This window comes from Balaenoptera musculus, chromosome 17 (assembly GCF_009873245.2).
Source record: "Balaenoptera musculus isolate JJ_BM4_2016_0621 chromosome 17, mBalMus1.pri.v3, whole genome shotgun sequence".
In the NCBI taxonomy this organism is placed as follows: domain Eukaryota; kingdom Metazoa; phylum Chordata; class Mammalia; order Artiodactyla; family Balaenopteridae; genus Balaenoptera; species Balaenoptera musculus.
This window is the reverse complement of record NC_045801.1, coordinates 71,381,125-71,407,830: the sequence shown is the minus strand read 5'-3', so window position 1 is coordinate 71,407,830 and position 26,706 is coordinate 71,381,125. Positions and strand designations below refer to the sequence as shown.

Here is a 26,706-nt window from a genome sequence, read left to right as displayed (position 1 = left end):
GCTAGTAGTTTTGTGAAGATTTTTGCATCTCTATTCATAATGGGATATTGGTCATTAGTTTTCTTGTGATGTCTGTGTGGTTTTCAGGTCAGGGTAATATAGGCCTCAAAGAATGAATTGGGGAGTGTTCCCTCCAATTGTATTTTTTAGTAGAGTTTGTGAAGAGTTGGTATTAATTCTTTAGATTTTTGATAGAATTTAACAATGAAACCATCAGGGCCTGAGCTTTTTCTTTGTGGGATGTTTTTTGACTACTAATTAAATCTTTTTACTTGATCTAGACCTATTCAGATTTTCTGTTTCTTCTTGATTCAGTTCTGATTCAGTTTGTGTCTTTCTAGGAATTTATCCATTCATCTAGATTATCTAATTTGTTAGCATACAGTTGTTCACAGTATTCACTTATAATCCTTTTTATTTCTGTAAGATATGTACTAATGTTCCATCTTTCATTCCTGGTTTCAGTAATGTGAGTCTTCTCTCTCTTATTTCTTAGCCTAGCTAAACTTTTGTCAATTTCGTTGATCCTTGCAAAGAACAAACTTTTAGTTTCATTGATTGTTTCTACTGTTTTTCTATTTTCTATTTTATTTATCTTCACTCTAATCTTTATAATTTCCTTCCTTCTGCTACCTTTGAGTTTAGTTTGCTGTTTTTTTTTTCTTCCTAGAACAGCAGTTCCTTAGAACAACAGTTCCTTATGGTGGAAAGTTAGATTATTGATTTTAGATCTTTCTGCTTTTCTTAATGTAAGCATTTATAGCTATAAATTTCTCTCTGAACACTGCTTTCAAGGCATTCCGTACATTTTGGTACGTTGTGTTTTAGTTTTCATTCATCTCGAAGTATTTTCTAATTCCTTTCATGGTTTCTCCTTTGACCCACTGGTTGTTTAGGAGTGTGTTGTTTAATTACTACAGATTTGTAAATTTTTCAGTTTTCCCTTTGTTATTGATTTCTATTTTGGTTCCATTATGGTTAGAGAAGTTACTTGCTATGATTTCAATATTCTTAATTTATTGATACCTGTTTTGTGGACTAACATGTGGTCTATCCAGGAGAATATTCCATGTGTACTTGAGAAGAATGTATATTCTGCTGTTGTTGGGTGGAGTGTTTTATTGATGTCTATTTGTCTATTTGAGCTATAATATACTCAAGTCTTCTACTTCTTGTCGACCTTCTGCCACACTATTTTTATTCATTACTGAAAGCAGGGTATTTATTTTGTTTGTTTTTTCTCTTTTATTAATATCTCCTCTAATATTGGTTATATTCTTACAATGCCCACTCTTGTATAAAATCTATGTAATTATGGTTATTTCCTGAGATATCTAGCATTATTGGGTCAAAGGGTATGAACGTTTTAAAATATCTTGATACATGTGGCTAAACCTTCTTCCAGAAAAATTGAACTAGTTAATAAATCCATGAGAAGTAGCACATATTTTTGCAATGTATTACAATGTTTATATTACAATAAAATAGGCAGGTTAGGATTTCAAAATAGATGCAACAATGCTATATTAATAGGGGTAGGTAACTCAGCAAGAATCAGATATACAAGTATCAATATTTTAATTTCCTATCGCTGTTATAACAAACTGCCACAAACTTAATGGCCTAAAACAATGCAAATTTATTTTCTTACATTTCTGGAGGCCAGAAGTCCAAAATCAGTTTTACTGTGCTAAAGTCAGGGTGTTTGCAGAGCTGCATTATTTTGGAGGTTCTTAAAAGAGAATTCGGGGCTTCCCTGGTGGCGCAGTGGTTGAGAATCTGCCTGCTAATGCAGGGGACACAGGTTCGAGCCCTGGTCTGGGAAGGTCCCACATGCCTTGGAGCAACTAGGCCCGTGAGCCACAACTACTGAGCCTGCACATCTGGAGCCTGTGCTCTACAACAAGAGAGGCCGCGATAGTGAGAGGCCCGCGCACTGTGATGAAGAGTGGCCCCCGCTTGCCACAACTAGAGAAAGCCCTCACACAGAAACGAAGACCTAACACAGACAAAAATAAATTAATTAATTAATTTAAAAAAAAATTTAAAAGAGAATTCACTTCCTTGCATTTTTCGGCTTCTAGCCTGTATTCTTTGGCTTGTGGCCCCTTCCTTCATCTTCAAAGCACATCACTCCAATGTCTGCTTCCATAGCCACGTGGCCCCTTCCTTCATCTTCAAAGCACATCACTCCAATCTCTGCTTCCATAGTCACGTGGCCTTCTCCTCTACCACTGACTCCTCCTGTGTCCCTCTTATAAGGACTTGTAATTACATCAAGCCCACCCAGAAAATCCAGGATATTCTCCGCATCTCAAGATCCTTAATTTAATCACAACTGCAAAGTCCCTTTTGCCATATAAAATAACATTCACAGATTCCAGGGATTAGGATGTGGACATTTGGAGGTCATTATTTAGTTTACCACATCAACCTTTTATAGACACTACGTGTTAGATTATAGAAAAAAATATATGTATGTCTCTGTCCCGGGTTCCTGGCACAGAGCTCCCCAAACCCTTGTAATTTCTTAAGTGATAAGAATACTAGGAGCACCTATTGTTCTATTATTTGTCTTTGACCCCATCCCTGGTGCAAAGCTCCTAAAATGTTTGAAACTTCCTAAGTGATAAGGGCACTAGAAGCACCTTTTGTTCTGTGGAGGTGACTCTGAGTGGGCTCCTGGTGAGAAGTTTGGAATTTCAGCCCTACACCCCATCCTCCAGAGAGGGGAGCGGGGCTGGAAATGGAGTTAATAATTGATCCTGCCTATGCGAGGAAGCCTGCATAAAATCCCAATGGGGGGGGGCTTCGGAGAGCCTCCAGGTGGAGGAACACATCCGCACCGGGACGGTGAGGCACCCCAACTCCATAAGATAGAAGCTCCTGGGCTTGGCACCCTCCCAGACCTCACCCTGTCTATGTCTTCATCTGGGTGTTCACCTGTATCATTTATCATATCCTCTAATAAAATGGTAAATGTAAGTAAGTGTTTCCCTGAGTTCTGTGAGCTGCTCTAGCAAATTAATGGAAGCTGACGAGGGGGTTGAACGGACGTCTGATTTATATCCAGTTTGGTCAGGAGCACGGGTGATAACCTGGGCTTGTGACTGGCATCTGAAGTGTGCGACTGTGAGTGTGTGTTGAGGGGAGTCTTATGGGATTGAGCCCTTAACCTGTGGGATCTGACCTACCTCCAGGTCGATAGGATCAGAGTTTAGTTAAATCATAGGACACCCAGCTGGCATCCCAAAGACTCGCTTTTTGTTATTGGGGAAAAGACCCACATTTCGTGACCAGAAGTGTCAGGTGTGAAGTGTTTGATGAGAGTGGGAAAGGAGACACACAGGAGAGAAACACACAGTAGGGAAGAAATGGGTTTTTCCCTACACAGGAAAAAAAAAAATTGGGGTTTTTCTTTTTACTACATAAATTTATTTACAAGTAACGAATTGTGACTTATTTTTGCTAAATCTTTCTAATGGCACAGTATTACAACTCATGACATTTATTGACAAAATTACCAGGAAAAAAAGCTAAAGAGCATATATTATTAGAATGAGATAATTCTGTGATGTCTGAAGCCATGAGCCAGAAAGATCGCTGGGGGACAAATGTGCAGCAAAAGGAGAAATTTACTGAGCCTCATAAATAAAGTACCTCTGGGCCAGAACACTTATGACCTTTGCACAGACTGCTCTAAATGCCATACATAATAGCATGCATTTAATCATCAGTGTGCCATTATTTTGGATTACTGTAGCTCAAGATCTGAAAGTTGAGAATGACTGGTAATTGGAAAATTAACAATCCAAATTTCTTAACGTACTGTATTGTAAATTAGTGGTTCACAAAATATGGTACAGATACCTCCAGTTATCTCCAAGGACTCATGGTTATCAAGGTTGGATATATGTCTGTTTAATGTTTACAACAGACCATTGCTTATATTATCATTCAGCATAAATCAATGGATTTTCTATCATATTTAATAGATGTCACCTCCTTAATATCACATTAAATCAGCACTAGAGTTGCAGTGAGGTGATCTGTTTTTGTTAATTGGTAATGGCACCATGAAGAGATTGACTGGGGGAAATGAATAGTGCCTGGAATTCCAAAACAGGATCTAAAGTTTGAGAACTAGTGGATTAAAGAAAAGAAAAGAAAAAAAAAAAGCCAAGATTAATTCCACTGTAGCACCACCTAGTGGAACTTTAGAAGAAATCAATTGGTTTTTCTACAGTCTTGGAAACAAGGAAAAATGTAAAGTGAACTAGGACTCATTAAAAGTAAGCTCAACACAAACTGCACATCCTAAAGTGATCTGGGAGACTGATATGCTCCTTTTAAAAATAAGAAGCAGCTTTATATTTATAACTAAAAATCCAATGTTTCTAGTTATAAATTTGACATACTCATTTTATGTATATTACAAAACTAAGAAAAAGTATACTAGGATAAGGGTCATTCATAATTCCACCATTCAAGAATGTATATCATTTTAAACATTTTTCCTATGTCTGTATATATATTTATATTTTAAAATAGAGTTTATATTTTTGTACTGGTTTCATTTAACGCTTCTTTGGTTACATCAAGCTATTAAGTATTTATCTATATAATAATTCTGGTCACAAATTCTGATGTGTGGGCTTTTTCCCTCCACCAAAAAGCAATCTTGGACACCACCTGGGTGTCCTGCAGTTCAGCTCAATTCTGGCATATCTACCTGGAGACAGCATCAGGATCCTCAGGTTAAGGGCTCAGTCCCACAAGACCACCCTCCTCTTCAGATGCCAATCGTAAGTCCAAGTTGTTACCTGTGCTTCTGACTGACTGGCTATAAATAAGAGGTTCCCTTGACCCTCTCCTCAGATTTGATTAATTTGCTAGAGTGGTTCGCAGAACTCAGGAAACTAGTTTACTCAGTAGGTTACCAATTTATGACAAAGGATGTTAAAAGGTGCTTATCAATAGCCAGATGAAGAGATACATAGGGAGAGGTCCCGCACAAAGGAGCTCTGTCCTCCTGGAGTTTGGGGCCAGCGCTGTGGCACATGGAAGCGATCTGGTTCACCAACCTGGAAGCTCTGTGCACCTCCTCCTTCTGGGGGGTTTTATGAAGACTTCATTACACAGGCATCATTGATTAAATTATTGATATCAGTGACTGATTCAACATCCAGCCTCTCTCTCCTCCTTGGAAATCGGCGCGGGAGTGAAAGTTCCATGATTTATTCATGGTTGATTCTCCTGGCAACCAGCACGCCCATCTCTAGGTGATTTCCAAGAGTCACCTCATTGACATAAACTCAGTTGTGGTTGAAAGAGCCCTGTTGTGAGTAACAAGACACCCATTCCACTTTTATGGCTCTGAAGCAATTTCAGGAACTGAGGCCAAGAGACCAAATAGAACAAAAGATGCTCCCATTGCTCTTATCACTCAAGAAATTTCAAGGGCTTTGGCAGTTAGAAGCCAAGAACCCTGGACAAAGACCAAACTATACATTTATTCTAAATCACAATATCACAATCTGTAACATTGTTTCACGGATGAATCCACTAAAAATACACGTAAATTGAGCCTCTACTTTGGAAGATGAGTAGGAGCAAAAAATTTGAAAAAGTTAGCCTTGAGCTTGAGTCTGAACAATTCCGTGAACTAGTTATTCAACCTCAGGCTAGTACTAAAATTCTTTGAAGGTCAATTTCTTCTCAGTAAAATGGGAATAAAGTTGAATCTGTAGGGTTGATAGGAATAAATGACAGTGTAGATAAAAGAGTAAGCTGGGACAAAGTGAGAGAGTGGCATGGACATATATACACTACCAAATGTAAAATAGATAGCTAGTGGGAAGCAGCCGCATAGCACAGGGAGATCAGCTCGGTGCTTTGTGACCACCTAGAGGGGTGGGATAGGGAGGATGGGAGGGAGATGCAAGAGGGAGGAGATATGGGGATATATGTATATGTCTAGCTGATTCACTTGTTATAAAGCAGAAACTAACACTCCATTGTAAAACAATTATACTCCAATAAAGATGTTTAAAAAATATTATATACAGATGATGAATACTAAATATTTAAGTTTGTTGATACAAACTAAATAGATATAAAATAATTCAGTTGTGCCAGAAATTCATTTTAAGGTTATTAGAATAACTGGCTATCACAGCTAAACTTTTTTAAAAAAATATTTATTTATTTATTTATTTGGCTACGTCAGGTCTTAGTTGTGGCACATGGGATCTTCGTTGTGGCATGCGGGATCTTTCGTTGAGGTGCGTGGGCTTCTCAGTAGTTGCGGTGTGCAGGCTCTCTGGTTGTGGCATGCGGGTTCTAGAGTGTGCAGGCACAGTAGCTGTGGCGTGTTAGTTGCCCTGCGGCATGTGGATCTCAGTTCCCTGACCAGGGATCAAACCCACATCCCCTGCATTGGAAGGCGGATTCTTAACCACTGGACCACCAGAGAAGTCCCATAAACTTTAAAACTCCTTTATTACAAACAACATTGGTAAAATTTGTTTAAAAATTAACATATCTATTCAAGAAAATGTTCAATTTTTATATACATTAGAATCTGTCTAAAATTAAATGAGTCAAATATATATAATTTTAAGGAGTTATAAGAATGATGTAACTTCAACTTTTACATCTATGTAGGTAATTACTATATCTACATCTAATGTCATGATCTGTTTTGACAAATTTCAGGTAACTTCATCTATGAATATATTTAGGGCATTTAAAAATGAGATTATTTATGTTGTTACATGTGTTTTTAAAACTTAAGTAATGTATATATGGTGTATATCTATATAGTTTCCAATATTCCCTTATTATACACTGTTAATCTTTATCTTTATTTAGCTTTGCATGCAAGTCAAATTATTCCTTTAGGATAAACTCCCTAGAAATGAAATCGTAGAAATAATGATAGTTTCGAGAATAAATAATGACAATGAATAAATAATGACAGACAGAGCTGTCTGTTCTTTATAGCGTCACTCCTCAAAGGCAGATGTAAGACCCCTCCATGCAAATTAAACTAAGCAATTCTACGCTGGCCGATATTAAATTACCAAGAAAGCCACCTACCTTTCTTATGATCTAGCTCGACCCAGGGATTGAGTTGAAATATCTGAAAGAGTATCTGGAGTACGTCTTAGCTCAGGTTCTCTGGAAATAGCATCTGGGGGGCAATCTGCATGCCGGAGATTTTTTAAGGATTGTACTCAGGAGCAGCACCTGAAAGGCCACTGGGGAAGTAAAGCTGGCAGAAGGTGAACCACGATGCGGCTGCTGGCGAAGCCTCAGTCAGGCCCAGAGGGAGCTTCAGAGGTGAGGGAAGGAGGTCTGTGCCCCACCACAACCAGTAACTGCTGCAAGCTGTCTCAGGGAGGTGGTGCAACCTCGGGCAAAGCGGCTTCCGCTGAGGGCAATTCCTGGAGGGGACCACGAGCCGTCAGCAGCCATGAGTGTGGGCAGCGGCGGAAATGAGCTCCGCAGGCCTACGGGGGGTCTGGACAGCACACCCCAGCATCACTATAGAGCATAAGTTCTCTAGTCAGTCTTCCCAAAACATTTCTTCTCTCAGCTAGGACACTGACAACATCTCAGCAAACAGTGAGTTAATATTTTATGCTTGACCATTACCTGAACTATAGATTTTCTGTGTTGTCATTTAGAGACTCACACATTATCAAACAATTCAGAAGTCTGACGCCCGCTTTGAAAATTGAGAATCCTAATAAAACATCGCTCTGAATGAAGGTTACTACCTCTCCAAGGAGATAGATGATCCAAGAAAGTACACTGAAAGTCAGGTTCAGATTCTCATTAGAATTCTTTTAAAAATTTCTTTTCAAAGCATATATAATTAAGAGCTTTAGGCCCTGAAATTTCACTCTATGTACTATGTTAACATGGCTTCAGAAATTTCAGCCTGAAAAATGAGGAGGGACTCCTAGAATTCTAAGCTTCATTCAGTTAGAATAGCAGGTAGTCACTAAAGACATATAAATAATCAGCAGTATAAGAAGGAAAATTAACTGCCACTACTTATTACGAAGTTAAGACTTGTCATAAAATACACCACAAGTCCTGAAGCTGGTGAAATGGTTTCTTCATCATTGTTTTGTTCCTTAATTTCTTCTATAGATTCCAAATAGAGGTGGAGAAATTCTGCTGTTTCTCCTGATGTTTTTTTCTTTAACAGGATCTATCATTCTCTTATGCATTCTTAGGGCATCCTCTAGGATTTTCAAACCAAATTCCATTTCTTGGATATGAGTGTACATGACAAACTTTATCTTCTGTACTCATGTACCTAAGATTGTGCACCTTTCGTGCTTTTCAGTATTTATCTGGTGCTTCCTCAACTCCTCCAGATACGCTGGGATTACTGTGTTAATGGATTCCTGGAGAGCTGGTTTAGGAGGATATATCTCACTTTTTCTTCATCTTCAGAAACGAGATCTATCGTTTCAATTTGTAAAAGATCATCTTTTTCACTTGATGTAGTCATCATTAATCCCTCCAACTCTCAGCTCTTCTCATCACGTTTCTGGACCACCTGTTACGTCACATCAACCTGCTTTGCTCCAGCCAGGCTCTCTCTCCCTTTCAGGCTCTCACTTCCACGAGCCAGAGCACAGAGTCACAGCTCTGAAGTACATTGTAAGCACATTCAAATCTAATTCTGTAAGAGAAAAGAACCATTTCTCCAAAGAAGCAACATCATTACGGCTAAAGTCTATCCTGATAATCTATATTAAATTAAATTATTAATTTAATTTCACAATCTTTAAATGCTTTATGTGGTTGAGCATTTTTCACATTTATTTGTCATTTAGGTTTCTTCTTTGGTGAATCGCTGGCCATTGTCTTTGCCCAGTTTTCTATTGGAAATGTATTTTTCTTTCTATTGATTTGTACATGCTCTTTATCCATTAGGGATATTCATCTATTTTTTCCCATAATCTGTGATTTATTTTTTAATTAAAAAAGGAGAGAAAAATCATAACTGGATGTACCAAAATTACTTCGAATTTAACTTTTGCAACTCTGCTCAACATTCTCCTGTCACAAACCGGCATCCTTTTAATATGTTCATAAATCTATTCATAATACCATCTTTCTCCTATCTATCTCCAAAGCTAGAATCCCCTAAATTACCTTTAACTGTTCTCTCTACAAAGTCCCTTATACCCAACCTATCACCAGGTTCTGTCATTCCTTTCTTCGAAATAAATTCCTCTGTCATTCCCCATGTCTGATTATTTTTTCTTTCCTTCTTTTTTTTTCCCCACTGTCTTAAGAAAATGCCTCTTCTCATTCCCCAGTTGTTGTGGTGCTAGTGGTGCTATCGAACTGATCTTTTCACCAGTATTCCCCAGTGGGGGGAAAAGAATTAATTTTTACCTCAAGTGATACTTGTGTAACTTTGGGATTGACCTCTGGCAGGGGGAATTGAGCTGTCTGAATTACAAAGAAAATATAGGTCTTTAATGACTTTTTTTAAATTTTATTTTTATTTTTTAGCCACACTGCATGGCATGCAGGATCTTAGTTCCCCGAAGAGGGATAGAACCCAGGTCCCCTGCAGTGGAAGCACGGAGTCTTAACCACTGGTCTGCCAGGGAAGTCCAGTCGTTAACGTTTTTAAACATGTGAAAGAATCCTGATGATAGTATCATTTAAAAGATGTAGATGTACAGGCCAAAAAGGAATCTCTAGGCGTAGAATTATAAAATCAAATAATTTTCAAGCAAGTTAAGCAGATTCTGGAAGCAAAACCATTTATTTTACAGATGAGAATATAGGAATCCAGAGAGACTGAGTGATTTGTTCAAGGATACTTCTAATTATAATATATTTATATACTTATAAATTATGCACATTATAAAATATAGACAAGCAAGTGTGATATAAAAATAATTTAAAATTATTTTATTACTGGTACAAAAATTCTTTTTGTTTTTACTATTAATATTTTTGATGACTACTAAGTGAATATGCATAATCATTTTTAAAAATCTTGGGTTATCACTTTTTGCAATAGCAATCCAAAAGTTAAGTTGTAAGTTCAGCTTTTTTGATACCTGCTTGTTAAAAAAAAAAAGATACTTCACAAAGATATGTAGATCCAATATTTAGTTTTCAATTCCATCCACTTTTTCAAAGGTTTTTATCGAAAATCAGTTAGTAGCTTCCACCTTTCCTAATGTTGATTAACTGTTCTTGACAGGTAATTAGAAGGTGTTGTACTTTCAAATTTTAAAAAAGTGTTTGGATCTCACTGAAGTGCTTCATTTTAAAGTGGAAAACTTTAAAAGAAGTTAGAAAAATCTATTTCCAAGTTTTCTAAGTGTGTGGAGATACATTTATATCTATTTCAAAAATAAAATTAAATGATTATTTCCAAACATTTGTTTTCAAAATACTTTTGTTACTTTTCAAAAAAAAAAACTGCTTTTGTATTTATTGTTAAAACGTCATTTAATTATATGAACTGACAGATCAAATGTGTGAGTGTTTTTAAGTATGCACTAGGTGGAGAAATACTAATAGTCACATCAAAATAAAGGTCATCATACTTGGACCTTTTTTTTTTCCTTAAAGATTAACATATACACACCATGTGCAAATAATTAACTTCAAGAGGATAACAGACCTAAATATTAGAGGTAAAACTATAAAACTTTTATAAGAAAACATAGAAGAAAATCTTTATGACCTTGGTTGAGGTAAATATTTGTAATATAAGACACAATAAGCTTGAATCATAAAAGACAAAATTAATAAATTAGACAAAAATTTAAAACTTCTGGTATCTGAAAGACACTAGTATGAGAAGAAAAAGAAAAGCCACAGGGACTTTCCTGGTGGTCCAGTGGTTAAGAATCTGCCTTCCAGGGACTTCCCTGGTGGTGCAGTGGTTAAGAATCCACCTGCCAATGCAGGGGACACGGGTTAAATCCCTGGTCCGGGATGATCCCACATGCCACGGAGCAACTAAGCCCGTGCACCACAACTACTGAGCCTGCACTCTAGAGCCCACGAGCCACAACTACTGAAGCCTGCGTGCCTAGAGCCCATGCTCTGCAGCAAGAGAAGCCACCGCAATGAGAAGCCTGTGCATTGCAATGAAGAGTACCCCTGCTCGCCGCAACTAGAGAAAGCCCGCACGCAGCAACGAAGACCCAATGCAGCCAAAAATAAATAAATAAATAAATTTATTAAAATAAAAAAAAAGAATCTGCCTTCCAATGCAGGGGACGCGGGTTCGATCCCTGGTCAGGGAACTAAGATCCCACATGCCGCAGGGCAACTAAGCCTGCATGCTGCAACTACTGAGTCCACACGCTGTGGAGCCCATGTGCCACAACTAGAGAGCCTGCATGCTGCAACTACTGAGCCTGCGTGCTCTAGAGCCTGTGTACCACAACTAGAGAAAAGCCTGCGCACTGCAACGAAGAGCCCACATGCGGTAACAAAGATGCATGTGCCACAACTAAGACCCAACGCGGCCAAAATAAATAAGTAGATAAATAGACAAATATTTTTTTAAAAAAAAGAAGGAAGCCACAGACTGGGAGAAAATGTTTCCAAACCACATATCTGATAAAAAGATGTATATCCCAAATATATACAGAACGCTTACAAGTCAATAGTAAGGAAACAATCTAACAAAAGGGACAAAAGATTTGGATATGTCACAAAGATTTGGATATGTCACCAAAGAAGAAATATGGATGGCAACAAACGTATGAAAAGATGCTCAAGTTCATTAATTGCTAGGGAAAACAAATTAAAACCACAATGACATACCTCTACACAGCTACTAGAATGTCAAAAATTAAATGGTGGACAGTAACAAGTGCTGACGAGGATAGAGAGCAAGTGGAACGCTCATAAATTGCTAGTGGGAATGCAAAACAGTACTGCCATTTTAGGAAGACAGTTCAATAGTTTCTTATAAACTTAAACAAATACTTACCATACAACCCAGCAATCTCATTCCTACTTATTTATTCAAGAGAACAAAAACATCACAAAGATCTACAGGTGAATGTTTATTCATAATAGCCAAATCTGGAAAAAAAACCTAAATGCCCAACCATTGGTAAATGGATAAACAAAATGTGGTACATCTATATAATGGAATACTACGCAGCAATAAAAAGGAATGAAAAACCAATACCTGCAATAACATGAATGAATCACAAAAGTATTATAAATGAGGCTACAATGAAAAACCTACAAAATATGTATCATTTTGCAAGTGTGCATAACTTTATATCTATCTATATATCTATATAATTATAAGAAGAGAAATTATTGGTTCAAAAGGCATGTGTGTTTGTACTTGTGATATTTCAAACTGCCTTCCTTATATATTGTACCAATCTACATTCCCACCAGTAGTGGAAAGTGCACCTATTTCTTTACAACCTTATCAAAAGAGAGTGTAGAATTTTCAGATTTTTGCTAATCTGACAGGGAAGTGGCATTTCAGTGTAGATTTAATTCATATTTCTCTTTCCATAGAAGTTCTAATATAGTACCTGGTACTCCAATTGATCATCTTGCACGTCCCGAGGAACTCATACCTTATGCTAGGACCCCGATGTTTCAACACCACTGTACGTCTCTGTGCCACTTCACAGATTGTTCCCTGTGCCTGGAATGCCCGCACCCCCCATCACTTGCCTGGTGAATCCCTGCTTATCCTTTAGAACTCTCACCAGCTTTGTGAAGCTTTCCTTGATTCTCTTGGATTGAGATAATGTTGCAGCCCTCTGAACTGCTGCTGCACTTTGTGTCTACGATCCTACATTTCATGGTGAATTACAATGATTTGTCTTCTCCGGTTCGCTGTGAGCTCCTGGGCATATCTGAAGGTCTATCTAAGTTCCATAAGACAAGGGCTGCAACTCACTCAACTCTCTATCCTCAGAAGCTAGCGGGGGGTCTGACACAAAATAAGACAATAAATGGGTTCTGAACAGAAAGGAACAGTCTCTGCCAAAGCAAACATGTTTCTGTAAAGACATATGCATGAATGAATGTGTATATGAATGAATAAATGCACTTGTATAAAGAAATTTTCTGATGAATAAATCTAACAATATAATTCTGTATCGAATGGTGAGTTGTCTCAAAGCTTCCTCCCTGAGAACTCACATTTTAAAGACTAAAATGTGTGTTATTTGTCTAGTAGTCCAATATGGTCCAGAAACAGCTCGTAGGATGAGAGAGCCAAGCATCCTCCATTTATGCTGGGCTCCACCTGTCCGTAAAGGACATAACAACAAGATAATCTGAGATGCTGGTGTGGAAGAAATTCATTGCCTTCTATGACAACTGAAGTCAAGGAAAATCCTTCTGGTAAGATCTGAGGTATGAGAGAATATGCAGCTGATATTCCAAAGTGAGTGCAGGTGTCTGGAATGTGCCACCCAGAGGACTAGTGTCTGCACTTCTAGTTTGGGTAGCTCTGCCTGTATTCTAGGTCCAAGAGTAAAGGCCCGGGAAAATGCCTCATCAGCTGCTCATCAAAGAGTATTATGCCTGGAAATAAACAGCTTTATATACCAACACCTCACAAACTCAATGAAAAAGATGCGTATCTCAATCTCCTCCACAATCAGCACAGAGCCTTTAGCAAAATTAGTGGGTAAGAGGTAAACAAAGACAAGAAGCCTTTCTTTAAAACTCATGGCCGCTCCCAAAGAATTGATACAAGGGAAAGCAGAAAAGAATTATTATATGCTATTTAACAAATATTTATTAAATAACTATGTTAGGCAATTGAGACAAAAGTTTGAATAAAATATAATCTCTGTCCTAAAGGGGTTAATAATCTAGTTCTAGGAATGAGATAACATATATTTGTACAATGCTTTTCAGTTTAAAAAGTACTGTCACACAGTACAAATTCTCTGCTCTGTTCCCTTTCCATAACCAGAATATAGAGGCCATCAACCAAAAAAGGTCTCTACAGAGATTCAAAGGGAAGCGATTCCTTGCAGTTGAGTGGTAAGGGTGGGCTGGGAAGAGAAGACTTCACGGAGGAGGAAGCAGCTCAGGTGAGCTCTGAAAGGTGGACATACTTCAATATACAATGATTGGTGGCTTTCATTATAATAATAACTTGTGCATAGCATAACTTGCAAAGTCAAGAGGACATTAGGGACAAGTTTAGGGGAAGCATGAGGAGCATAATTTGGCTGCAATAGAGGAGTAGAAGAGAATAAATCTGGAAATAAACGTGTGCTTAATTTGTCCAGATTTTGGGCTAGCAAATTAAATGAATAAACTGCACTTTAATCTGAGGTAGGAAGATAGGTTTAGCTACTTCAAAAGAATTCCTCATTTATTTCAAGCGATCCCTCGTATTCCCACCAAATTAATTTGATTTTCTGTGCTTCCCTCCAAAAGGCCAATCAAGACGACCCTTTTCCTAATCCGTCCCTAATCGACTCATATACGTCTTCTCTCCCCCCATCCTCTCTCACCTAACAGCTGTCTCTAGGACAGTGACATTTTGACTGTTTCTTAATTTATTTATTTGTGGTTTCTGATTTTCTGTAAAGAGCAGGAAGTGTTTTAATAATACAAACCTACTTTTGTAATAAAATGTTTATTAATACCTTAGAATATATCCTCCAAGATTCTTTTACATAGAGCATATGTATTTTTTCTACAATCTAATATCATGTGTACTTTTTGCAATTTACCTATTATTAAACATCTAGGTTGTACCAAATTTTTGAAATGACTAATAGTGGAGAGCAGTTAAAATTAGATGAAAATAAATTAGTATAAAAAAGTACAATCCTGTTCCTGGCGGCGGCGGGGGGGGGGGATGGGAAGCAAAATGGGCAACAATTCTTAAAGATGCATAAAACATTACAAGCCCCCCACCATGACCAAAACGACATGTCGTCCATCTTGCTTTCCACCAAACTACCGTTGACAAATTATTTTCAGCTGAATAGTAATGTTACACTATGTACTGAGTACTGTTCTAGGCAATGATAACATGAAGATGAAACCCCTGATCCTCATCCTCAAGGAGCTTAATGACTAGTAAGGGACACAGCCTACATAAAGGATGCTCAGGTTGCTATGGGAACACAGAGAAAGGTATCTGATCCTGTCTGAGAGGATCCAGGAAGGTATCCTTGAAGATAGTCAAGCAAATGAGCCCTGAAGGATGGGTATGAATTAGGCAAAGAACGGCTGGGGGGAGTGGGAGTGTAAAAGAATTTCCAAGCAGAAGCAACAACCTACGCAAAGATACAGAGTCAAGAGTGACTGTGGGAATTCCCTGGCGGTTCAGTGGTTAGGACTCCCCGTTTCCATTGCAGGGGCACGTGTTCAATCCCTGGTGGGGGAACTAAAATGCCGATGCCGCACCACCAAAAAAAAAAAAAAAAAAGAGTGACTCTGGTAGGTGAGAGAATTCTAAGCGATACATTGTAGCTCAAAGGTAGAGTATATGTGAGTCTGTGGGAGTTCAAGGGAGTATAGGAAAAACTGTAACTTTTATGTATTTTCAGTTTAGTTTATATTTAAAATTGTTCTTCTTGTGATGCAATTTATAGTAGACCTAATATTAATATAATAACACAAACACATAAATTATAAGAAATAAATTTGGCCGTATTGGGTTTGCATGCTCCACACTGTTTTCCCGGTTAAGGGTGTGAGTTCACTGAGATTTGGAGACAGCTGCTTTGGGTGAAGGGAAACCGAGATGGGTTTTAAGGAGGAAAGATTGGCAACAAGATGGAAAACTTTGGCAGCAGGATGGAGGGTTGTTGATGGGAGAGAGCATGCAGGCAATTTGGAGGCATTAGTCAAAGTGAGAAAGGCTAAGAGCCTGAACCAGGAAGTAGCATGGGAATTGTGAGAAAGGGACATTCAGAAGGTGATGTAGATAGGGCTTGGTAGACTGACATTGTGTGCAATGCAGAGGAAAAAATCATAGAAATAACAGAAACAAAAAGAAGGGGATGGATGCTTTGTAAGGTAACCACAAGTGGGCCAAATCAAAAGTCAAATGCAGAATAAGTTAATTCAGCAATACTACAGGATGCATATCCTCGTTGAAGCCACCGTTTATAATAGTTTAAAGCAAGAATGCATTTTAAGTTGTAAATTTTCAGCCCACACAGATGTAACACAACAAATGTGTCGTTGGAGACTGCCAACCCAGAAGTGAAATAAATGATCAGATTCTGATCAAAAGAACGTTTGAAATGTACTGAGTTCCAATGGAAGTGGTATAAAGTTCTGAATTCATTTACACTTGTAAACACCATAACATGTTGGGAAGATAGTGACATAGTTACAAGAGCACACAGTCTTTATGACCTTAAGAGAACCCCCATCTGGACACAGTTATGAAACTACAGATAATGTCTAGAAATAGGCATAGGGTGTAGGAGTGAAAATATTTTTACTCTAGAACTATCAGTCATTTCAAGTGAATTTGGGGCATTATGATAGAATGCTACTTTAAATAATGGCTAGACTTTCCCCCTGGTTTTAGACCTAAATATGCTGCATTATCTGATTTTCCAGCCAACTTACTTAGCAAAGAAATAATATCATAAAAATCTAAAAACTTCTTTGAGCCGAAGCACTAGTATCCTTCCCTCTGACCTCTATGCCCCAACCGTGCCGCCTGTCACTCGCAGCTCTGAAACAGGCTCTCCCTTTTTTCCCTCTACCCCTCTTCTCCTGATTACATTTCACTTTGGGTGTATTCCTTCTAATTTCTCATGTTTCAGCTTAAGCGTAATTTTCTCAAGGAGGCATTTACCATACCGCTATATAGTCTAAATTGTTCTGCTATGTGATTCCACGAACTTCCCTTTTGGTAACATTTATTTGACTTGCAATTGCTTTTTAGTACCCACCACCCCAACTGGACAGTAGACATCATGTGGGCTAGAACACTGCCTGCCACATGGCGGGCACTCAATAAACATTGATTGGATTAAATTGAGCTTTATAGTTCAAACTGATAAATCAGGTATATTAGGCCAGAATCTGCACCTACAAACTCATATGTGCATGAAACGTACACACAGAAATTGTAGAATTACTACAATTCAATTTCTATTCCAAGGCATCATTTTACCAGGCTGGCAAAAATTCTGTCTTGGTCAATTCAGTATCTTCCCCTCTTTTCCCCTAATATTTGCATAAAGCCAAGATATTGAGATGAAGCTCATTTCTCTTCAATGTCATCTGGACCCTCGATCACTTGAGATAACAATTCCCCACCTGGACCTTTTGGATTAGGCCAAGCAGGTTCCCCTGGAGACTGTCGTTTTCCTATCCCACGACTCCTCTGAGTTAGGATTGCTCTTCTCTGCCTCCGTCCTTGGGTCTCATTCCCAAGGATGAGTGGGACTCATTCTACTGCTTGGTGCTCCAGGCAGCCGCTCCCCCTGGGTCCCGCTAACGCCCAGGGGTCTCCCCCAGAGCTGAAGCTTGGAGCTGCTGGCTCTGGGACCTCCACCCCACCTGGGATGTGCTGACTCTGCACTCGGCAGGGAGAGTGCTCTCCTCTGGGACCCTCCCAGGCTCCTCTCATCTGGACACTCAGGACCCCTCTCAGCCTTGGGGATTCTTGTTTGAGGCTGTCGAGAGACTGTGGAAGAAGGAGGGGAAGCTGTAATCGTTTTGATGCTCCCTCCCCAGCCTTTTGTCTATTAATTCATTAGTTTTTATCCTTAAAACTCAAAGGTCAGCACGCCCCACCCCCGCCCCATAGCTACATTCCTTCCCTGAGTACAAACAGAAGCGCCTAGGTGCTGCTTTAAAATGGATAAAGAACCAAGAAGACAAAAGGAAATGTTGAGACTGGACAATTTATAACAAGGGTCGACTTGGGAGTATTAACCTTTCTGAAATCATGACATCTGATTCCAGATGTTAAAGCCTTCTTGAAGTTCTTCTTGAATTCTGCTCCTTTACCCCTACAATGGCTTCTCTCGAATGAAAACACAGTTGTTTTTAATTGTTCAAATAAAGGCCTCAATGCTATTTTGGGCTGTATGTGTTCTAGTTGTATCCTAAATATATGTGTATTTGTTGCATATATTCATGTGAATGTGTAAATATATACACATATACATATCACAGTACCATGTCATATAATCCCATATTATTGTTCAAATAAGTTGCATATTGTACAATATAAATGACCTGCTTCTATCAGATGTGTAAGCTGTTTCCAGTTTTTTAATTACAAATGAAGATGTGATTCCTTTTACTTGAAAAGTAAATTCCTTTTACTTGAAAAAAAAAAAAAAAAGGAAATGTTGAGAAAGAGGAGAGAGGGTTGGATGAATACTGACAGATATTGCAAAATCAGTGTTCTGCTTCATATTCACAAGTAAAAATTTGACTCCTGAATGGAATATTTGTGATGAGTTACTAAAGGGGAATGTAGGGATTATTTACAATTCTTAATCTGAGATTGTGGTAAATTACAATCACCAGGCTGTTGGACAGAACATCCCCTGGCATCTACTCAGAATTACAATGTGCCAGAGTCCCTGCTTGGCCCCAGGTGCTGGAAAAACGCTTCTCAACAACCCTGTGACATAGGCATGATGATTCCATTTTTTAAATGAGGAAATGAGCACATTTTAACTAAAGTTCACACAGCTATTAGGTGGCTTGGCAAGAATTTGAAGCCAGACACATATGACTGAAAAACCCATGTGTTCTTATTATTTTTTGTTGCCTCTCATAGATTTTTGGACTCATGAATAGTATTGGTCTAAGATAGTATTTTATTCTTTTCCACTTTATGGTTCTTTAATTCCCTAAAATAACTCTCTTATTTTTTAAAAATTAAGATTATCAAACATTCTTGAAAGAGATTCATAAGGTATTATATTGGCTTCCTAGGCCTGCTGTAACAAAGTACCACAATCTGGGTGGCTCAAAACAACAGAATTCTTTTGTCTCACAGTTCCGGAGGCTGGAAGTCCAAAAACGAGGTGTCCGTGGGGCTGTGCTCCTTCTGAAACCCATAAGGGAGAATCCCTCCTGCCTCTCCCTAGTTTCTGGCGGTCTGCTGGCAATCCTTACCAGGCCTTGGGTTGAAGCTGCATCACTTCTGCCTCTGCCCCCTGCATCACGGGGCCTTCTCTCCAGGTTTCCTCTTATAAGAGACACCAACTGTATTGGATTGTGGGCCCACTCTACTCCTACCTCATCCTAACTAATTATATCTGCAATGGCCCTACTTCCAAATAAGGTCACATTCTGAGGTACTAGCAGTTAGGACTTATCTTTCAGGGGACATAATTCAACCTACAATAAGAATGTTCTAAGTACTTTAAACAGCAGAGACATTATTTTGTATACAGTGAACTAACAACTGGTCATCAACATCTCATAAAGTGAGAAGAACAAAGATGCTAGTAAATATCTCATATTTTTCATCATTAGCCACATACTTTTGGATTTAGTAATGTTTTTAAACCTAAGTGTGCAAGCAGTGTATAAAATGCTCCAAAATATTTAAAGATTAGTTCATAATACTATTGACACAACATATTTGTGAAGCACTTGATAGTTTCACCAAGTATTCTTGGGTGTGATTTCTCACTTAGCTCTCAAAAGAACCCTAATATGTTTTTCTCATTTTGAAAATTAAGAAATTAGAATGGAGAATGTTAAATACTTGTTTAAGACAGGCTTTCTAAAGAGGCAGACTTGGGACATGAATCCAGATGTTCTTAGTAAAATTCTGGAGCTCTTGCCACATATCTTGGTACCTTTTAATATTGAATAATTATGATGATGATAATGATAACTGCTGATGTTTATTGAATGTTTACTATCTGCCAAGGACAGTGCCAAGCACTCCACAGAATTCTCTCTCATTTAATTTTTCCAAGAACCCTAAGAGGCAAGCACAACACCAAAGCACAGAGCCGGTGAGGAATTAGCCACAGGTCACAGAGCTAGTAAATGCAAAAGCCGAGATGCACACTCAGGTGGGCTTTCTCCAGAGCCTGCCCTCTTAACTACTTGTATATGCCTAGCTGACCTTAGGAAGCCTTCCTTGGCAGTCTCTATTCCAGAGTCCTCGTCACCCGAGTTCTTGTTGCACCATTACTAACCAGCGTGACGGTGTTTCTTGGCACATTACAAACCAATATATGATTAGCCCAATTACTTTAAGCAAGTGACTTAAAATTTCCATTGCCAGCTGTCTCATGTGCCACATGGAGATATACTGCAGTGAGGGCTAAGTTATATAACACATGTAAATGACCCAGCACACATCAGCCAGGTAATGGGCACTCAATTAATTGTACTTATGAGTCAGGCTGATAATGATCATTTATTGTTTAAAAAGTACTCTGGGGGTTGGAGGAGGGGACAATTAATCTTGACGGGTGGGACTCGAGATGTTATGGGGAAAAGTAACGGTAGGGCCTTGAAGAATAGGAAACTGTTAACAGGTGAAGGGCACGCTGTGGTCTGAATGTGTCCTCCCAAAGCTCGTATGTTGAAATCCTAATGCCTGATGTGATGGTATTAGGAAGTGTGGGCCTTTGAGAGGAGACTAGGGTTCTGATAAAAGAGACCCCACATAGACCCCTGCCCCTATTGCCACGTGGAGACACGGCAAAGCTGCAGGCCATGCACCAGAAAGAGGGCCCTGGCTGGAATGCAACTGTGCCAGCACTTTGATCTTGGACTTCCAGCCTCCAGAACCGTGAGAAATACATTTCGCTCCTGTACACACGTATAGGCTACCAGTCTGTGGTACTTTGTTACAGCAGCCCAAACAAACAGGGCACTGTACGCAGAGAATCCCGCACACATGAAATGACGGTTCCAACAAGTGGGCCCTGCCTGTAAGAACAGTGGGGATCACAATACTGAGCACCCCCGACCGAATTAGGAACTGTGACCCCCAACTGCCTGTGCTGTGGGGACCTAAGGAAACCATCCGCAGCCATCAAGTCTGTAATTCTCTGTTCACGTGTGGGCCGCTGCCATCACCCACGTATCACCTCTCCCTTTACCGACGTGGGGCCGCTCTTGCAGTGGCAGCAAGAGCTCGTTTCTGCACTGGCCCTCTGGCCTCCGCATCCTGCGCCTGAGGTACCTGATCCTTTTCTTCCCTAAGGACTGTCCTGCCTGCCGCCTGAGACAGTGGCCACCACATCTACGATAGAGAAGGGCACTCCCTCGGGTTTAGAGTTGGCGGGGAGGGCAGTTACTTATTTCCACATCCACCCTGGGCTGAAGCCCGTGGTGACTCATCTCTCACCAGCCACGATCCAGGGACCCCGGGACAGCACTCTCTGGTCTAGTCCTGTTGCACTACTGGGAGTGGGGAAGGGAGAGGGTGAGAGTAAGCGGAGTTTTCCATCAGAGTCCTAAGGTGGCCTGGGGAATCAGCCCTTCTGCACAAGTCAGCACACCCAGGATTCTCGCTCCTACTCCCCCGTCACCTCCTAATGCCACCGCCGAGCTCCTGCTTCCACGCTCTGCTCACGGCTTTCCCACTACCTAGACTTTTCTTCACTGCCCGTGTAAACGCCATCCACTCTGCAACCTCTGTTGATCTCGCAAAACTCCTATGGCACTTGGCACAGGAATTTTACTCTTTTGGAAAAAGCAGAGACCTTCCTAAAAAAATTGCCTAAAACTTGATTAGAAGACTGGCCTAACCATCTGAAAGGTCTATGTTCTAATTCCAGTTCTATCATTTTCACGTACTGTTACAACCTAAGTGTAATTTTCTTCTCTTATGAATGGATTACATCCTAACTGTCCTGCCTCAGAGAATTGAGATGTGCTCATTTAAGAACAGATGCAAAAACATTCCTGAAAATGGTAAACCACTATCCAACTGAGGTGATAAGGGCAGGTTTTATCTTCATAACTAGGAAAGTTCTTTAGAGGATAAGGGCAATGTCTGATTTGCATCCCCCCAAAATGCCTCAGAAAGTGCATCAATTACAGAAGGCATTCAGTATTTGTTGATTAATGGGAAACAATATTTTTACCAAAAAAGAGGTCTTTTAGTGTAAAGTTTCAGCCTTATACACTTAGTTTTAGCAAACAAGATTTAATGAACATATTCAGCATTTTAAAGATCCAGTGATTTTTCTGACTTCTGAATGACATTTACAAGCATCGTCTTTTTGTACTCTTTTACAACCTAAATCTAATTTCATTATGCTAGATTTATCAGAAACATCAATATTTTCCATTTGAAGTTCCTGATTAAAAAAAATCACTTTGGGGCTTCCCTGGTGGCGCAGTGGTTAAGAATCTGCCTGCCAATGCAAGGGACACAGGTTCGAGCCCTGGCCTGGGAAGATCCCACATGCCACAGAGCGACTAAGCCTGGGCGCCACAACTACTGAGCCTGAGCTCTAGAGCCCGCGAGCCACAACTACTGAGCTCACATGCCACAACTACTGAAGCCTGCGCGCCTAGAGCCCATGCTCCGCAACGAGAAGCCACGACAATGAGAAGCCCGCGCACCACAACGAAGAGTAGCCCCCGCTCACCGCAACTAGAGAAAGCCCGTGCGCAGCAACGAAGACCCAACGCAGCCAAAAATAAATAAATAAATAAATTTAAAAAAAATCACTTTGGAAAAACCAGAATAAAACTGGAATTCTTCAACATTTTCACCTTAAAGTGAATAGTCTTCCTTTTAAAGTATTTTACTTGATGCATTTGTGAAATTCAGGGAAGCACAAATCTCATTTAATAGCATGTAATGAGTCTTCCAGCTTATGGTGGATTTAGTATTGACAAAAATGTTGTAACTTTATTTATTTTGGCCGCACTTCATGGCTTGCGGGATCTCAGTTCCCTGACAAGGGATTGAACCCAGGCCACGGCAGTGAAAGGGCTGAATCCTCACCACTAGACCACCAGGGAACTCCCCCAAATGTTGTAATTTTCAAACGTTTAAGTTAAATCTAATTTTCTCACCGGCTGGGAGGTTATGTCCAACTTTCTATAACCCCACCACCACTTATACCCAACTACAGATGACATTTGTTTCATCTGCACATTGCTTTCTAATATATTTAACTCACTAACATGAGAACCACAGTACACATATCAAATTTTATTGAATAATTCAGCATCTTTATCTGTACCTACAAAAAGAGAAAGGAACACTTAATTATCACTTATATTGTGTCAATCATTATACTTGTCACTTTAACTTGTTGATGCTTATTATTCCTGAATTCTGTATTTGCAGATATGCCTACTTAAAATGTATTTTTGGGGGGAAAGCGGCGGGTGGAGTTCGTGGAATGAACTGGGAGATTGGGATTGACATGTATACACTGATGTGTATAAAATGGATGACTAATAAGAACCTGCTGTATAAATAAATAAATAAAATAAAATTAAAAAAAAATTTATTTGTAACCCTCAGATCAATATTCCAGCACTTTTGAGATGGTGGACGTACATGTGGGCAGATTGGGGGAATCTGATTTGCTAAAGGAGGCACACGCTCCCTGCTGAGGTCTGACACGGCTATACACTCTCTTCTTGTTTCAGCTAGCATACTGTATACATACATCATTTTTGTAGTCTATTAAGTGCCGATTATCACATTTTTGTGCTTTTTGTTGCTGATCTTGCTGTTTAAAATGGCCCCCACCTGTAGCGCTGAATGCTATCTAGTGTCCCTAAGAGCAAGAAGGCTGTGATGTGCCCTAAGGAGAAAATACGCGCATTAGATAACTCTGTTCAGGCATGAGTTCAGTGCTGTTGGCCCTGAGTTCAATGTTAGTGAATCAACGGTATATATGAAACATAAATAAAACAAGGTTAGGGACTTCCCTGGTGGCGCAGTGGTTAAGAATCCGCCTGCCAATGCAGGGGACATGGGTTTGAGCCCTGGCCCAGGAAGATCCCACATGCAGCGGAGCAGCTAAGCCCGTGTACCACAACTACTGAGCCTGTGCTCTAGAGCCCGCGAGCCACAACTACTGAGCGTGCATGCCACAACTACTGAGCCTGTGCTCTAGAGTCCATGAGCCACAACTACTGAGCTCATGTGCCTAGAGCCCATGCTCTGCAACAAGAGAAGCCACTGCAATGAGAAGCCCGCGCACCGCAACGAAGAGTAGCGCCCGCTCGCCGCAACCAGAGAAAGCCCACACACAGCTACAAAGACCCAACGCAGCCAAAAATAAATAAATATATTTTTAAAAAATAAAGAAATAAAAAAATAAAGAAAGAAATAAATAAAAATAAAGAAATAAAAAAAATAAAACAAGGTTATATTCTGATTGGCTGACAAAAATGTCATGATTAGAGGCTTGCAGGACCCTAACCCTGTGATTCCCTGGGAGCAATGGCTCATTGTTTGCTAAGAATACCAAGAATAATGAGAATCGACTGTACATTTGCTTGTTTTTAATGAACAACAACAACAAAAATAAGGTAATTCTTCTTTTAAAACTTTATTACGGAAAACTAAAAAAGGGAGAATAGTAAACGGACCCCCAGGTACCTAGGACCCAGACTCAACACCAGCCAGCCTCGTTTCCTCCTCTTCTCTCTCTAGCTGGATTATCTGGACACAAATCCCAGACATATACCATTTCATCCATGACTATCTTACAGGTAAATTCTTGTTAACTCTTTAAAACTGTAAGAGTAAAAAATCTGGAAAACAAAGTTACAAAGAAGGAACTAACCACATAAATTGATAGAGTTAACATTTTGATTGATTTCTTCTCAGTCTTTTTACACATAAACAGAAAGATTGGAACCATATTGATTAGCTCCTCCCTTTTCATTTAACATTAAGCCGGTTTTCCATATCTTTAGTCTTCAAAAATAAAATAAATTGTAATACTCCTTTGTACATCATCTCATTTAATAAGAGGCATGTCATTTTTTCCTGTCTGCTTCATTTTTTTGAGAGGTGTGACTGCTAATTTAAAATTACGCTTTTTATCTTGAGATAATCATATACTCACATACGCTGTAAGAAATCATCCAGAAGACACAGTATACTCTACCCAGTTCCCCCCAATGGGAACATCTTGCACAACCACAGAGCAATGTCACAACCAGGAGAATGATGTCCATACCGTCAGGACAGAACTTTCCATCACCAGGAGGATCCCTCCCGTTGCCTTTTTACAACCATACCCACTTCCCTTTTGCCCCCAAATCTTCCTTAACTCCCTGGGAACCACTAATCTGTCCTTCTTCTATAATTTTGTCATTTCAAGAATGTTATATAAATGGAATCACATAGCATGTAAACTTTCAGGACTGGCTTTTTTCACTCACCGTAAGACTCAAGTTGTTTCGTCCGTCAGCAGTTCCTTCCCTTTTATTACTGACTAGTATTCCAGGTGTGGACATAGCACAGAATGTTTAACCATTCACCTACTGAAGGACACCTAGTTTTGGGCTATTATGAATAAAGCTGCTATAAAAATATGCGTACAGGTTTTTGTGCGAACACAAAAGTGCATTAGTTTCCTATTGTGGCTGTAATAAATTACCACACACTTAATTTAAAAACCTCAAATTTGCTATCTTGCAGTTGTGGAGATCAGAAGCCTGAGTTCCAGGCTTCCCTGGTGGTCTAGTGGTTAAGACTCGGAGCTTCCAATGCAGGGGGCAAGGGTTTGATCCCTGGTCAGGGAAGTTCCTCATGCCATGGGGCATGGCCAAAAAAAAAAAAAAAGTCTGAGTTCCTTCTGGAAATTCTAGGGGCGAATCTGATCCCTGCCTTTCTTTCCAGAGTTGGCTGGCGTTCCTGGGCTCATGGCGGCATTCCAAGTGTTGCGTCCAACATCACAAGATCTTCTGACTCTGGCCCTTCTGCCTCCCTCTTATAAAGGCCCTTCTGATTATATTGGGCCCACTTGAACCATCCAAAATAATCTCTCCATGTCAAGATCGTTAACTTAATCACAACTGCAAAGACCCTTTTGCCATATAAGGTACCATACTCACAAGTTCTATGGACTAGGATGTGGGCCTCACGGCAAAGCCGTTATGTAGCCAACGACAAGTTTGCGTTTCTTTGGGGTAAGTGCTCAAGAATCCAACTATCATTGGTGGTTGCATGCTTACTTTTATAGGAAGCAAACTGTTTTCCATAAGTCCCACCAGCGGTGTAAGGGCGATGCAGTTTCTCTACAACCTTGCAAGCATTCGGTCACTTCGTTTTAGTCATTCTGATAGGTGTGTAGTGATACATCACTGTGATTTTAATTTGCATATCTCTAACGGCAAAAGACATTGAACATCTTTTCACATGCTCATTTGCCATCTGTATATCCTCTTTGGTGAAATATCTGTCCATGCCTTGTCTGCTTTATTTTTAATGCAAATACCCAGAAGTTTTTCAGAAACTCTTTCACCAAGGCTAGTAACAGAATTTATGGGTTCTTTGGGTAGGTTTTTGACCTGGATCTTTGGGGAAGCTTAGGTGCAGTGGTTCTAAAACTTTAGTGTGCCTCAGAATCACCTGTTGAGCTTGATAAAATATAGCTTGTTGGGACCCAAGCCCAGAGTTTCTGATTTTGTAACTATGGGGTGGAGCCCTGGAGAATTTGCATTTCTAACAAACTCCCGGGTAGCAATGATGCTGTTATCCCAGGACCATACTTTGAGATGTTTTAGGGAGAC

At 39.6% G+C, this 26,706-nt stretch overlaps 2 long non-coding RNA genes across 2 annotated transcripts in view; both read right to left on the bottom strand.

The window, feature by feature from the left end:
- LOC118883836 overlaps nt 1–26,706 on the bottom strand; it is a 33,952-nt gene that overhangs the window by 2,932 nt on the left and 4,314 nt on the right. The window contains exon 3 of the long non-coding RNA XR_005017097.1: nt 7,102–8,704. This is a non-coding gene — a long non-coding RNA (uncharacterized LOC118883836). The remainder of the gene's footprint in view (nt 1–7,101; nt 8,705–26,706) is intronic.
- Nucleotides 8,879–26,241, bottom strand: LOC118883837. The gene is made up of 3 exons (XR_005017098.1): nt 25,243–26,241; nt 20,970–20,975; nt 8,879–8,889 (listed from the first exon to the last, which is right to left on the bottom strand). It is a non-coding gene; the product is annotated as an uncharacterized LOC118883837 (long non-coding RNA).